The sequence below is a fragment of the Tamandua tetradactyla genome, chromosome 12 (assembly GCF_023851605.1).
Source record: "Tamandua tetradactyla isolate mTamTet1 chromosome 12, mTamTet1.pri, whole genome shotgun sequence".
Taxonomy (NCBI): domain Eukaryota; kingdom Metazoa; phylum Chordata; class Mammalia; order Pilosa; family Myrmecophagidae; genus Tamandua; species Tamandua tetradactyla.
The window spans coordinates 61221095-61236560 of NC_135338.1; the positions used below are offsets into that span (position 1 = coordinate 61221095).

General features: G+C 42.7%; 1 pseudogene; it reads left to right on the plus strand.

Moving 5' to 3' along the window:
• The first annotated feature begins 7576 nt into the window (after nt 1-7576).
• LOC143651546 (dynein axonemal light chain 1 pseudogene) lies at nt 7577-8416 on the plus strand (annotated as a pseudogene).
• Nucleotides 8417-15466: the final 7050 nt, after the last annotated feature.

A 15466-nucleotide genomic window follows, 5' to 3' on the forward strand; every position in this document is an offset into this window, starting at 1 on the left:
CTCTGTTGGGACCAATGGCAGAGGTCTGCCGCATTGCTTCCTTTTTTATCACAATAAGACCCCATGGGTCGACCCCCTCCAAATAATATCTGAAACCCCATGTTCGGCCGATCAGCCAAGAGGGATCAGTAGGGAGCTGTACGGTAAGGTTCAGTTTTTCGCAGTTTGACTTATTGTATATGTGATTGATGGAGTGGCCGTGGGGTTTGCATCCAAAAGGGGCCCATGTTAAAGTTAGGTAACGATCAGTGGAGGGGGGTTTCCAAGTAGTGGCTAGTGTTTCACACCCCCAGCATGCACAGTAGTATTGGTTAGGAGCATTGCAATACCGTTTTCCGGGGTTTGAGGACGGGCACATGGAGTACTGGGCTTTGTTAAGGCATGGTGTGCCCTCTGGAAGCAGAACTAGATCACAGGCATAAACAACGAAGGAGGGGCGGCCTGCTGTAACCTGGGTCTGCACGATTTTGGAATCTTCCCATCGTGCTAAGGTCCATTTCCAAGGCTGGTGGGGGTTGGAAGGGAAGGGTGTATATTGGAGGGAGGCATCGGGGAGAAGCAGAAGCAAGAACGAGAGGAGAGAGAATGGTGAGAAGGGTGACAAAGACACTTGCGGTTCAGGCTGATGCAGGGTTTGCGGGAGCTCGTCTATTAGACACAGCGGGCTTGGTCAGCCGACTGGGGTCCAAAGGGGCTGGTCTGTGTTTTCTGGAAAGACACAAGCAAAACCTCGCCCTTGGGTTAAGAGTGGGTGTGGACCCTTCCACGCGTTCGTGAGTGGGTCCCTCCACGCAACCAGAGGGACGGGTGTAGGCGCCTCCCGAAGGCCAGCCCAGTGCTTTACCGCAGGTGAGCACCGGTGAGCATCAAAAGTCATAAAGTTTAAGGTGACGAGGGCTTTGTTGAGACAATCTCGGGGGCACCCTGCTGGGAATTGCTCCTTCAGTTTTTTTGGTTGCTGTTTAAGTGTATGATGTATCTGCTCAACTATGGCTTGTCCCTGGGGGTTGTAGGGAAGGCCAGTTTTGTGCGTTATGTGCCAATCAGTGCAAAATTGCTGGAAAGCCCTTGATGAGTCACAAGGCCCATTGTCTGTTTTTATAGCCCATGGCACCCCCATAGTATTGAATGCCTGGAGGCAGGTGGAGATGACATGTTTTGCCTTTTCTCCAGAGAGGGCGGAAGCATGGGTGAATCTGGAGTATGTGTCCACAATGACATGGAGATACTTGAACCTACCAAAGCCAGGGAAGTGTGTAACGTTCATTTGCCAGATGGCATTAGGTCGTAAGCCACGTGGATTTACTCCCTGTGGTTGTAGCGGGCCTATCGGAAGGAGGGGCCCACACTGAGCGCAAGTACGTGTGAGGTGTTTGCACTGTTGCGCAGAAAGTGAGGGGAAAAGTCATTGAAGGGATTGTGCCGATGTGTGAAATTTAGCATGGAGTACCCGGGCCTGGTCGATGTCAGAGCTCAAGACATGGACCGTGAGCGCGGAGTCCGCGGCAGCGTTACCCTCAGCGAGGGGTCCGGGGAGCTCAGTGTGCGACCGAATGTGCTGGATGAACCAGGGAAATGCACAGTTTTCTGAGGTCTCTCATTCACTATAAGTATGTCGTCTTGGAGAGACATTTTGTTTTTAAGAACCGCATGTGGCAGTGCCCTGACAGTTTGGGCTACATATGCACTGTCTGTGAAGATGTTTAACGAGGAGTTTTGGTGGTGAAGGAAAACCAAGAGGAGGGCATAAAGCTCCCCCTGCTGTACTGAGCCAGAGTGTGGGTGTACCTCAACAGTATTTGGAGTACTGGCTTGCTTAAGAACGATAGAGCTGTGAGTCTTGTTTGCATCTGTAAAAACAAGGGGGGCGTTGGGGATGGGCTTGGAGGTGGGAAATGCATGTGAGCTGAGGATAAAGGGAAGAAGGGTCATGGATGTGATGAGTTTGTGTTTGGGCAGGTGATTGTCTATTTTCCCTGTGTAGCCAGCAAGGGGAATTTGCATGTTGAGGTTAGATTGGCAGAGGTGATTAATTTGTTCCATGGTAAAGGGGAGAACTAACGTATTGGGCTCTAGGCTGAACACGCGGACAGCAGTGGTCCAAAGTTTTCTCCCAAGAATACAGACTGCGTCCCGGTACGGAGTGATCTTTCCCAGAGAAGTGAGCGCCAAATGCACCCCGAAAAGCGGCCTATCCTGGTAAAGGAGACCTGTAGGTGTCCCTGGGGTATTGATAACTAGGGCCAAGAGAGGGTGCTCTGGTTGGAACCAGGTGAGGCTCATGGCCTTGATTTTGTCATTTATAAGGGATATGCACGTTCGTGCGGGGTCACTAAGAGTACGGTAGCTGGAGGGGTTGGAATCTCCCTCTAGAAGTTCAAACAGAGGCGTAAGTTCATGAGTGGTGATATTCAGGTGGGGGCGCAGCCAATTAGTGTCCCCGCAGATGCATGGGAGCTCATTAAGGGTGCATCGGTCTGGGAGGTCCAGCCCAGGTTAGTGGGCTTGCAAGCTGTTGGGCAGGTTTGAGGCCTCCAACACCCTGCACTAAGGGTCCCGACTTAAGTTTCCACGAGGGGTCGAGATCTTGGGGCTGAAGGACGGAAACATCGGCCCCTGTGTCCAGTTGACCAGTAATGGCTTTGCCCTGAACTGTTAGTGTTAGAAAGGCCTTGCTTTGCGTGATGGGAATAGCCCAGAGAACTGCGGGGAAGCACTCCTCTCTTGGGGGTGGGGCTGAGAGGTACCCCGAGATTAGTTTAACAGCGGCAAGGGGCGACCCTGAATGTCAGAGATAGCTCTGCAGTCCTTTTTCCAATGGAATCCGTGTTTACATCGGGGACACACAGAGTGCAGGGGGGGCAGGGGCAGGACCAGAGGGGTTTGTGGGAGGAGTTGGAGGGGAAGCGTTAGAGGTGCACTCGCGAGCATAGTGGCTGGGCTGATGGCATCGATAACAGGTTCTAGGCCCTTTGGGAGAATGAAGGCATTCTATAAGGGTGGCAGCAAGAATGGAGGCGCCAACTTGAGCAGTGGCTGTAGCAGCAGAGGCGGCGGCAGCAGTAATGGCTGCGGGGGAGGAGGAGGAGATGTCCCTACAGGCCAGGACCCAACTGTCCGGCTCTTGATTGCGGATGGGGGTGATAGCTTGTCTGCAGGGAGCATTCGCCCCTTCCCAAAGGAGTTCCTTGAGAAGGGCATCAGCGGCGAGGCCTGCTGACACCTTATGATGTATAGCATCTTTAATGCAGCTGAAAAAGGTGGAAAAGGGTTCGCCCAGACCTTGTAAGAGTCCAGCTAATGGAATGGGTTTACCCTGTGGGTTGAGCCTCTGGAAGGCGGACCTAGCAATATTATGGACCTGCGCAAAGAGGAGAGGGGGGCAGGAGGCTTGCACCAAAGGAAGAGACCACTGTCCTGTGCCCTTAAGGGCATCAGGGGGAACTTCGGTGTGACCATTGGTGAGATTCCAGACACTAGTTCGATCGCTTCATCATTATACAACACATTCCTGGTAACAAAGTCTCTCAGCTCGAGAATAGCACGGGCAAGGTTTTTCCAGTCTACCCGGCAGTTGTATTCATAGGAAAGATTCTCAAGAAGCATCTGAGCATAAGGGCTATGAAGGCCGTCCTCCTGGATGGCTTTACGAAGGTTAGAGATGATCTTGTGATCCTACGGGTACCAGGAGAAAGGAAGGGAAGACGTGGGATGAAGGTTAAGGGGAAAGGAGTGAGGGTGCGGCAATGCCGCAGAGGGATGGGGGAGGGAAGGGCATGCGCAGTGGGAAGGGGGAGGGGCCGCAGGATCCGGAAGCATGGGTGGAAACAGGGAGGGGGAGCAGGCTGCTGGCAGAAAGGGAGGGGAAGGAGGAGGGAGTGCAACAGGAGGGGAGGGGCTGGAGGCAGGGCCGGCAGGCTGTGGGGCGGGCTGATCGGCTCAGGGGTGTGGAGAGAGGAAGGGGGAAGGGGCAGGGGTTGTCGACAGAGGCAGCATCCAGCAATGGAGTGTTAGTAGGGGGAAGAGAAGGTAGAGGGGAAGGAGCGGAAGGAGGGGGAAGTGCAATCGAAAGAGAGAGAGCAGGTCGCAATGGCCTAGAGGGCTTAGGAGGAGCAGGGGGAGGGGCAGCCATGGTGGTGGCGACCGCAGTGGGTGAGGGTAGGGAAGGATACAGTGACGCTACCGCAGAGGAGAACAGTTTGTATGGAGGCGGGGAACGCTTGGGCTCAGAAAGGGGAGGCTCGGTTCGGAAGCAGGCAGAAGATCGAGCGCAGAGGTGGGGGGTGGGGAGGTTGAAGCCAGCGTGGCAGGCGAAAGCAAAAGCGCCTCAGAAGGGGCTCCCGTGAGGCATGCATATATTGCTAGGAGGGTGGGAGCGAGACCTAGGGGAAAGGTTTTTCCCTCCTGTTCCTCAACAGCACGAACACGCTGAAGGAGCTTGCACCAAGTATTTGAGTCCCATATCGAGGCAGTTTCGAGCCAGGGGTTAGACCTCATAAGGACTTCCCAGTACTCATGCAAGGTTTTTTCAGAGATTTAAACCCGCCTCGTGGCCAATAAGGCGGGGATAGCACGAGCCTGGGGCGCAAAATCAGAGGAGGGAGTATTGCCCATGATAGGGAAAATTTAGAGGGGGCGGTATGCACAGAGAAACTGCCGAGGGGGCCACTTACCGAGACGGGTGGCTGTCACTGAGAACCACCGAAGGAATCACTGAGGGGGCGGCTGTCACGGAGAACCGCCGAAGGGGGTTTGGCCCCACGTTGGGCGCCACTTGTTGTCTCGCTGGTGGCTGGTTAGCTGATGGCTGGGGTTAAGCGGCCATACTGAGTCACTTACACAGACACACAGCACACGACTCAGGAGACAACCCTCAGAGGAAAATGGAAGGCATCTGCTTTATTCAGGAAGTGCACAGGCTTATATAGGCTGGGAAGCATGCAGGGACACGTGTCGGGCTGGGATTGGTGGTTGTTGCTAGGCTGGAGGGCAGATTTCTGGGATTGGTCACCGTTGTTACTAGGGCGGAGGGCAGATTTCAGGTCAGCCATTTCGTGTTGCCTTGCATCAGGCATGGCAGCCATGTTAGCGACAGTGTATGGTTTCTCCAACACCCTTGCACCCCATGATGGCACTTTAAAGACTGAGTTGTTGGTATTAAATAATCCTTGCATTATAGGAAAGAAGTCCTAGAAGTAGATTATTTGCTACTGTAAGAATATTGTCACCAATGAAAATTACTTTTTATGTTGTATTCACTTAATTTTAATTTCATATTTAGGGAATATTTCTTACAGATGTAGAGCTCCTTTCAGTATTTAGAAATGTCTGATCTTAAAAAAAAAAAAGTCCTTTATATGATGTCCAAAACAATGTTTAGAATCCCATATAGTCAAAACCATACGTTAAATGCCATGTTTATCAAGCCAGGGATTAAGGGATTCCCCCAAGGATACTAAAAACTGCAGGATGAAAATGCTGCATTTTTATGCCATATCAATTTTACTGGATAGAATTGGGGAAAGGGCATTTTTATACTAAAACAAAACACTAATATAATTTGGAATGAATTGTTTTGAAGTTTTAAAACAAACTGTTAAGACAGGACATTTCCCGTTTCCTTATTTGGGGATTTCCCCAGACCATGCCTGTTTCTTAGTGCTCCTGAAGATGACGGCATCACCTTCTTCAATGGTTCTATACTGAATGCCTCTTCTTGAATAATATGTTTTGCAGCCAGTGTAAAGAATATATAAAACTCCCAGTGTTAATGCAACATAACTGAGATGCATTACGTTAGTGGGGGGGGGGCAAAGTACAGTATTGTAGGGACACCAGTATTAGCTAATGTAGTTTGAAATATTTTCAGTTTCACAGTTTATATACCAGTACTCAAAACTCAGGGTCAAGGTTTGACAGAAGAGACATTTAGTCATACTATAAATACTAAGAAAGTATTCTTATCTAGATAGCCAAAGTAAATCACACCAATATCTGATGTAGTCCAAACACGAGTTAAGATGTCCTAATGAACATGTGTCTACATTTAACACAAATAAAATAAAACTTGTGATTAGCTTTTGGTTGGCAGAGAATGCCAAATATCAAGAATCTAGTACATTATGACAATGGTGATAAATATGGATGATAAAAATTATCCAACATATGGCTGTGATAGGATATATATATAATACATGCAGTGTGGAGGAAATTTTATGAAATACGTGTGTCTACAGTAATTTGAAAAGAAATGTGGATTGATAGATGATCTGTATATTACTAACTCTGCCCTAAATTAGATTATTCAACCACTGCTTCCATTTCTTTGCAAATACAGGTAAGCTATACTTTATAGTAATAGGCGACTTCAAAATTCAACTTCTTCTGTCTCCTGCATTCTTACTATTTCAGTACTTTGTCAGTCAGAACTTTATGGATAGTCCTGAAGCTTTTCTTGAATATTTGTTTCTTTTTAGCACTTTGAAGATGCAAAACCACTTTTTAAGTACCAAATGTCATTATTTACCTTGAAAATAGTTTAATTTGGGTATGAAATAATTTCAGTTACTTCTTTTCTGTACATAAGTAGTAGAAACAGTTCATTTTAAATACTTAATCAGTGCAATCAGTTTTGTGTATTTGTGTTTTTAAGAGAAATACTGATGCAAAGCAATTATTTTGCTTTAGGACATGTTTTCTAAGTGTAGATTTATCTTTCTAATTATGTTTACTTAAATACATACTCGAATGTATTTACATTCCTTGAGAATGTATCCATTTGAATATAAAAGCAATCTAAATGTGTGTCTAAATATTAAGCAAAAGCCAATTTAGGATTTTAAAGTTCCCTCAGATAACCTGTAAGATGAATAATTCAAACACAAACAAATGAAAGTTGGCAGTATATTACAGTAAATACCTTTTGCATTTTTTCAGAAAAAAAAAGATTTTTAAGCAAATTCCTGTTACCATTTTTTTTCTCTTTTTATTATAGTGTCCAGCTGTAGGCATGTCATTGGTACTGAGACCTATTTTTAGAATAAAATTTTGCTCTCTATCTAAAAAAAACAATGATGAATTTATGTTTTTGGAAATACAGTGTACAAAATATAAGTGGTAACAAGTAGAAAAAAATGGTGGGGAACAAAAAGGTATAGTAAAAATACATGTGCATGCTATTGAAGTTAAGTTGGTATCAAACCAAATATGAGTGCTATATATTTAGGATGTTAAACTTTAAGCCCATCATAACGACAAGGAAAATAGATGAAAAATTTATTCAAATAGAAATGAGAAGGCACTCGATATGGTACAACACAAAAAAGCAAATGAATATAAAAGTAGGCATTAACAGAAGTGAAGGACAAAAAAATGTGTTAAACTTACAAAGGCTAAATAGCAAAATGGCCGAAAAAAGTCCTATATTTTCAGTAGTGGCTTTAAATGTAAATCGATTACACTATCCAGTCAAAAGATAGAAATTGGCAGAATGGATAAAAAAGCATGATCAACTATATGTTGTTCATAAGAGACTCACCTTAAATTCAAAGATACAAGTAGGGTTGAGGTTGAAAGGATAGAAAAACTATTCCATGCAAGTAGTAACTAAAAGTAGCTAAAAGAGGTGACTATACTAATATCAGATAAAATAAGCTTTAAGTGAAGAGGGACAAAGATGAGCATTATATACTGATAAGGGGAACAATACAACAGGAAGATGTAACAATTTTAAATATGTGTCCCCCTAACAGCAGAGTCTCAAAATATATGAAGCAAATACTGACAGATTTGTAGGGAGAAATTGATTATTTAAATTAATAGAACTACCACAATGGCAAAAGCAATAACAATCAAAGAAGCCCTAGCCATCTCTAGCCAGATGGAAAGAGAAAACTGGTCAGAAGCCATCTAGAGCCAAAGAGATAAAGCTTTATGCCCAGATTCCCCCTATAGAAAAGATGGATGCATTCTTGTCCATGCTTGCTAACTGCAAGAAGCTTTCACTGTCTACAATCTGGACTGAAAAAATCGCCCACCTGAATGGTTTAAAAAAACGTAAGGATATTGTCTTTAGGAAGAAGCAATGTAAAGAACTTAAATGGACTGGAAGCAGTAGGGAACACATTAAAAGAACTGTGGATCTCCTACAATTTTATTGAAAGTTGAAAGAGATCCATGTAATTAAGAAATTGAAGATTCTCTACATGTCCAATAACCTAGTGAAAGATTGAGCTAAATTTGTGAATTTGGCAAAACTACCATGCCTGGAGGACCTGGTGTTTGCAGGCAATCCCTTGGAAGAGAAATACTCTTCTGAGGGAGGCTGGATCGAAGAGGCAAGCAAAAGAACACCGAAACGGAAAAAGCTGGATGGTACTCAAGTAATTTTAAAGAGGATGATGAAGAAGAAAATTAACTCCACATTTTCCACTTTGTGTTAACTTATTTAAATGTTATAAGAACAACAGATAAGTTTTGTATTTTAAAATAAGTTTCGTAAGTTTTGTCTATTTTAAAGATTCTGTGTGGGTTAAACGGTTCTTAAGATCAAACAATCTCTCATTCCCAGAAAAAAAAAATTAATAGTAGGAGACTTTAACACACCACTCAATAATGGATAGAACATCTTGTCAGAAGATTAATAAGGAAATAAAGGATTTGGATGATATACTAAACCAACTGGACCTAATTAATAGACATATAGAACACAGCACCCAATGGAAACAGAAGACACATTCTTCTCAAGTGTGCATGGGTCATTCTCTAGGATAGGCAATATGTTGGGTCACAATACAGGTGTCTTGATAAATTAAAAAACATCGAAATCATAAATGTATATTCCCTGACAACAATGAAATGAAGCTAGAAATCAATAACAGAGGGAAAACATATTCTTAAAAACCAGTGGGGTCAATGACAGGGAAGGGTAAGGGCTATGAGATGTATTCGTTCTTTTTTTTCTTTTTATTTCTTTTTCTGGTGTGATGCAAATGTTCTAAAAATGATCATGGTTTAAATTCTTTTGGGTATATACCTAGTAGTGGGATTTCAGGGTCTTATGGTAGGTCTATACTTAGCTTTCTGAGGAACTTCCAAACTATCTTCCACAGTGACTGCACCATTTTATATTGCCAGCAGCAATGAATTGGTGTTCCTATTTCTTTGCATCCTCTCCAACACTTGTTATTTTCCATTTTTAATGGCAGCTATTCTACTAGATATGAAATGGAATCTCATTGTGGTTTTGATTTGCATTTCCTGAATGACTAATGATGTGGAGCATCTTTTCCTGTGCCTTCTGGCCATTTCTAGATCTTCTTTGGAGAGGTGTCCAAGTCTTTTGCCCATTTTTTAAGTTGGGTTGTTTGTCTTTTTGTAGTTAAGTTGAAAGAACATTTCTGCTGGCACCAGGAGTGAGGGTAGTGATATTTTATGGGGGAAATTACATGTTCTAGAAGTATATATTCACAAATGTGGCTCTTATGCAAGTCTGAAGACCGATTCCCTTGCAATTATATAAAGAAAGACTGGTGGGATGTTCACTGCAGTGTAAGCAAACCCCTCTACCTATGGGCAGGTTTTGTCTCCAAGAGTTGGTTTCCTTGAAACCACTGCCATTTGTGTGCAAGTCAACAGGCTCTGTGTGTGTCTAGCAGTGTTGCAGCTGGGAGAGCTCTTTAGGAAGTTTCCAAAAAGTCAAGTTATGCGCTTGTATGATCTGAAAAGATCCAGGATGATTTTGTATTTTATTCAGACCTTATCTTATGGGTGCTTAGGCATCTCCTCTTTTACTTTTTAAAATGTATTTCTCATTTTGGTAACACACCATAAAATTTGCTATTTTACCATTAAGCGCGTAACTCAGTGGCATTAATTACATTCACAATGTTGTGCTATCATCACCACCATCCATTATCAAAACTTTTTCATCACCCAAAACAGAAACTCTGTACCCATGAAGCAATAACTTCCCGTTCTCTGTCTCCCCAGCCCCTGGTAAGATCAATTCTACTTTCTGTCTCTATGAATTTGCCTGTTCTAGATACCTCACATAATTGGAATAACACAGTATTTGTCCTTTTGAGTCTGGCTTACTTCACTTAGCATAATGTCTTCAAGGTTCATCCATATCATAACATGTTATCAAAATGTCACTCTTTTTCATGGCTGAATAGTATTCCATTGTTTCAATAGACCACATTTTATTTATTCATTCATCTGTTAATGGACACTTGGGTTGTGTGAGCCTTTTGACAATTATGAACAATGCTACTAAGAACATTAGTGTACAAATATCTATTTGAGCCCCAGTTTTCAATTAGTTTGGATATGTATTTAGGAGTTGAATTGCTGAGTCATATGGTAACTGTGTATTTAATTTTCGGGGAGAACTGCCAGACTTCCAAAGTGTACCTTCTCATCAGCACTGCACATTGGGTTCCAATTTCTCCACATCCTCACCAACAATTTTCTTTTTCTTTTCTTTTCTTTTTGAAGTACTAGCCATTCTAATGGGTGTGAAGTGGTGTCCCATTGTGGTCTTGATTTGCATTTCCCTAATAACTAATGATCTTAAGCATCTTAACAGATACTTATTGGCCATTTGTATATCTTCTTCTGAGAATTGCCCATTCAAATCCTTTGCCCATTTTTAAATGGGTTATCCATCTTTATGCATTGGCTATATATTCTGGAAACAAGGTCCTCATAAGATATATGTTTCACAACTATTTTCTCCCATTCTACAGAATTTTCTCCTATTCTACAGGTTGCCTTTTGGCTTTTTATAATGTCCTTTGATGCACAAAAATTGTTAATTTTGATGAAATCCAGTTTATTTTTTCTTTTGTTGCTTGTGCTTTTGGTATCATATTTAAGAAGTAACTCACTGTTAAATAACAGTTTTCATGCATTTATATGTTCATTACCAAAATGGATGCTGTTTGTTTAGTGGTGAAGAAAGACGCAGGCTTGAGAGCTGAGGGTACCTGGGTTCAAACCTGGCTCAGCCACTCACCAGCTGTTCCACCTTTATTATCTTTCATCTAAGTTTCCTCACCTGTCAACTCTAGAAGACTTCAGTAAGAAGGACATGTGATAAATTACACAAAGCATTTAGCACAGTAGCTGGCACATAAGGAGATCTCAGTAAAAGTTGCCCCAGTCATATTGGACTTGGTGCTTATTAGCATTATTCCTTCGTGTTCCCGGGAGAACATGACTAAAAGGGAAGCAGAGTTCCTTAAGGGATTGAAGGGGCTTAGAGAGAAGGCAATTATGCCATCACCCTGCCTCTAAACTCAACCATTCCCGGGGCTCCATGCTGGGTTTCAGAAGCCCCCAGGGCAAGTGTTTTGAGCCCTCAGTTGGAGACTTACTTCAGTGTCTCACCGCCTTTCCTTGAGGGGTTTTATGACTCCGACCTCTCCACTGCAGCCTGCTTCTTTTTATAGGGTCTCATACCAAGAGAGGGAAGAGTCCAAACAGTTTAGGAGCACTCATCCCAGGTTGGACACAGGTGTGACGTGACCAAGAGAGGTGCCCCAACTACTTGGAGGCGATCTGTTCACAGGTGGCATTTAATTAAGCAAGCAATGGACATCAGGAGAGATTTCAGGTTAGCATTCTTCAATGACGCCAGACCTATTCTACTTCCCCAAGACTGGAGGATTCTTTTCCATGAGAGCCATGTTTCCTCACCTGCTGGGTCAACCACCCACACCACTGGCCTGGATGCAGCTACAAGTCTGGCCATGCCACTCTCTTGCTTAAAGCCCTTTAGTGGCACAACTCCTTCGCATTGCTCCCAGGGCCTGTTGGATCTGTCCAGACTCCTCACCAGCTCTGTCAGTCTGCTCCCACCACTGAACTTCTCTCTGTTGTCCCACCCCAGTACATGCTATCTTCACACATGCTTTTCCCTCTCTGTTCAACACCTTTCCTTCCTGGCCAACCACTATTAACTTTCATAATTCACTTAACAATCACCTCCTCCAGGAAGCCTTCCCTGAGTGCCAGGTCTGCATTTCAGTTCCTGTGATGTGTCCCCACTGCCTTTGTACTTCTCTATGTCAGAAGTGGAATTAACAGATCGGAAGGCAAGAATAGCTTCATGTCCCCTGATATATTTTGCAAAAATTAATTCCAAAATGACAGTAGCGGTTTGGTAGGCTTTTTCCTCTTTTAGCAAATGAATCTTCCCTCCTTTGCTAAATCTTTCCCTGGCAGAAGTTGCATAAAGCTATTTTTACCTAAATGCTATAAACCTTGTCATTCTCGAAGGAGAAAGCAGGCATCTGAGAGGAAGCCCTCTGACAGCTTCACCAGCCCCTGTCTTCTCGCTTGATTCTGGGTCACTTGGGACAAGTGAGTTTAAATTATATTCCACATTAAGCAGTGGTTTTGTAAAAAGGAAAAAGTACACACACATCTCCATTTGGGTGCTGGATTCTGAAGACCTTTTACTGTTCTAAGAAACTAGAGAGGTACCAAAGCAAAACCAGTGAATTTTGATGGATAAATGTTATCAGAGCCAGAAGTAACTTGGTGGATGGTGGGGGGTGGGGGTGGGGGCAGTCATCTGATTTCCAGGTTTTGCTTTAGCAGCAAAACTTTTCTTCAGATAAAATCACATAGGAAAGTCCATTTGGGGTGAAAGAGTGGCTGCTCTGGCTGAAGTCAGCAATACAGAAGACCCAGAAACACTCCCACCCTATACTCCTTCCCCATCACCCCCACCCCAACCCCAGGGGCTCTGGAGTTACAGTCTTGACCCTGGCTCTTGCAGAAATAAGGCCCTGCAAGGGCAGGGGCCTGATGGGCAGGACAGGGGTGCCACCTGCCAGGCTGAGCGGTGATACACAGCTCAGCACTTCCCCAGGGAGGACCAGGGATGGCTGCTCCCCAACCTCATACCCAGGTAGGTACCCAGCTATCAGCCTGGCTTTAGGTTCTATCCAGTGGAAGGAAGCTCCCCTCTTAGCAGCATTTCTAGCTATTTGTTTTGTTGTGTTGTTTAGAAGATCATCTATTTCATAAACTCATAATCATATCCTATCGTAATACCTCATTTTCAATTACCCTGATGATTATTTCAACATTCCACTCTTTTGTTTTCATTTATTTCTTAGACTTGGTGGTTTTCCCTTTTATTTCTCTTTGATAAAGTAGATATTAATTTTATTTATCAGTGTTAAGTGTTCTTTTGTTTTCTAATTCATTATTTTCAGCGTTTATCTTTATTCACTCCCTCCTTGTAAGTTCTTTGTTCTTTTAGTTTAAGGTGAACATTTCATTCATTTATTTACATTGTCTGTTCTGTAGGAAATGCATTAAGTTTATGTATTTCCCACTGGGTACTGCTATAATGGCATCTCATGGGTGTGGCTATGAAGTTTCTCATTTTCATTAATTTCTAATTAATTTGTAGTTTTTTTTTTTTTTTTTTTTTTTAACATGGGCAGGCACTGGGAATTGAACCCGGGTCCTCTGGCACAGCAGGCAAGCATTCTTGCCTGCTGAGCCACCATGGCCCACCCAAGAAGAAGGGCTAATTTGTAGTTTTAATTTGGGTTTCTTCTTTAAAGTAAGGACTATCTAGAAAAGCATTTTTTAATTTCCAAGTTACTTTTTGGTTATATTTTCATGGTTGCTTAGGATTTTATAGTGCGGTAAGGTGAAATTTATGAACTCCAAAGGTATCAAGGCACTTCTACGTGCTTCCTGGAAGAATACATTACCTATGTAAAAAAGAGAATCAGACTGGTTGTGGGGCTTCTTATCTGCAATTTGAAGCTACCTATTTACAGACCCTTTGAGAAGAGGACTTCACATCTATAATCCTTTCCTGGCTAAGATTTGTTCATGTGGGAGAGCAAAACAAGGCCATTTCTACCCAAAGCTCAGTAAGTATGTACCTTTCTACACCAATCCTGCCTGATACCTGGTGAGCTCTCTTTAAAAACTAAAAAAAAAAAAAGCAAAGCTTTATTGACATATAATTTAAATTTCATTAAATTCACTCATTTGAAGAGTACAAGTCGATTGTTTTTAGTATATTCTCAAACTTGTGCAACCATCACCACTATCTGATTTTTGTACATTCTCATCATCCCAATAGGAAACCGCGTACTCCTTAGAAAATCACTCGTAATTACCACTCTCTTCATTGGTCTCTCCAACCCTAGGCAACCACTAATGTATTTTCTGTCTGTATATAATCTACTTTCTGTCCTATTTTTGATATTTTATATCAATGGAATCATATATGTGATCTTTCGTGTCTGGCTTCTTTCGCAAAGCATCAAGTTTTCAAGATTCACCCGTGTTAGAGCATGTACCAGTACTTCATTCCCTTTTATTGCCAAATAATATTCCAATTTATGGATATATCACATTTTAATTAGCCATTCATCAGTTGATGGACATTTGGGTAGTTTCTACTCTTTGCCTATTGTGAACAATGCTGCTATGACTATTCATATACAAGGTTTTGTATAAACATATGTTTTCAAGTCTCCTGAGTATACACCTAGGAGTAGAATTGCTGGGTCAAATAATAACTCTATGGGCGGCGTAACGGTGGCTCAGTGGCAGAGTCCTTGCCTACCATGCTGCAGACCCGGGTTTGATTCTCGGGGCCTGCCCATGCCAAAAAAGAAAACTAGCAACCCTACATTTAGCATTTTGCAGAACTGTCAGATAGTATTCCAAACTGGTTACACCATTTAACAATTTCAGCTGTAAAGTATGAGGGTTTCAGTCTTTCCACATCCTCACCAGTGCTTGTTGTCATGGGATTTTATGGTTACAGACATCCTAGAAGGTGTGACATGGTATCCCACTGCGGTCTTGATTTGCATTTCCCTAATAACTAATGGTCATTAGCATTAGTTGAACATCTTTGTATGTGCTTTTGGCTATTAGTATATTTTCTTCATACAACTTTCAATCCAAATCCTTTGCTCACTTTTAAACTGGGTTATTTATATATTGGGGGAATGAAAGTACATTATATATTTTGTATACTAGTCCCTTATCAGATAGATGCTTTGCAAATGTTTTCTCCCTTTCAGTGGATGTCTTGTCACTCTCTTGATGATAATATCTGCGGCACAAAACTCTTTAATTTTGAGTCCAAATGACTATTTTTTGTTTGTCAGTGTTGCTTTTTGGTGTCATATCTAAGAAGCTTTAGTCTAAGGTCGTGAAGGTTTATTCCTATGTTTGCTCCTCTTAGTTTCTGTCTCTTACATTTAGGTTTATCATCCATTTTGAGTTAATTTGTGCAATGAAGGAGCCCAATTTCATTCTCTTGCATGTGGATACCCAGTTGTTCCAGCATGATTTGTGGAAAAGACTTCTTTCCCCATTGAATTGTCTTGGCACTCTTGCCAAGAATCAACTGAACACAATAGAAGAGTTTATTTCTGGATTCTCATTTCCGTTCCATTGTTTTCTATACCTG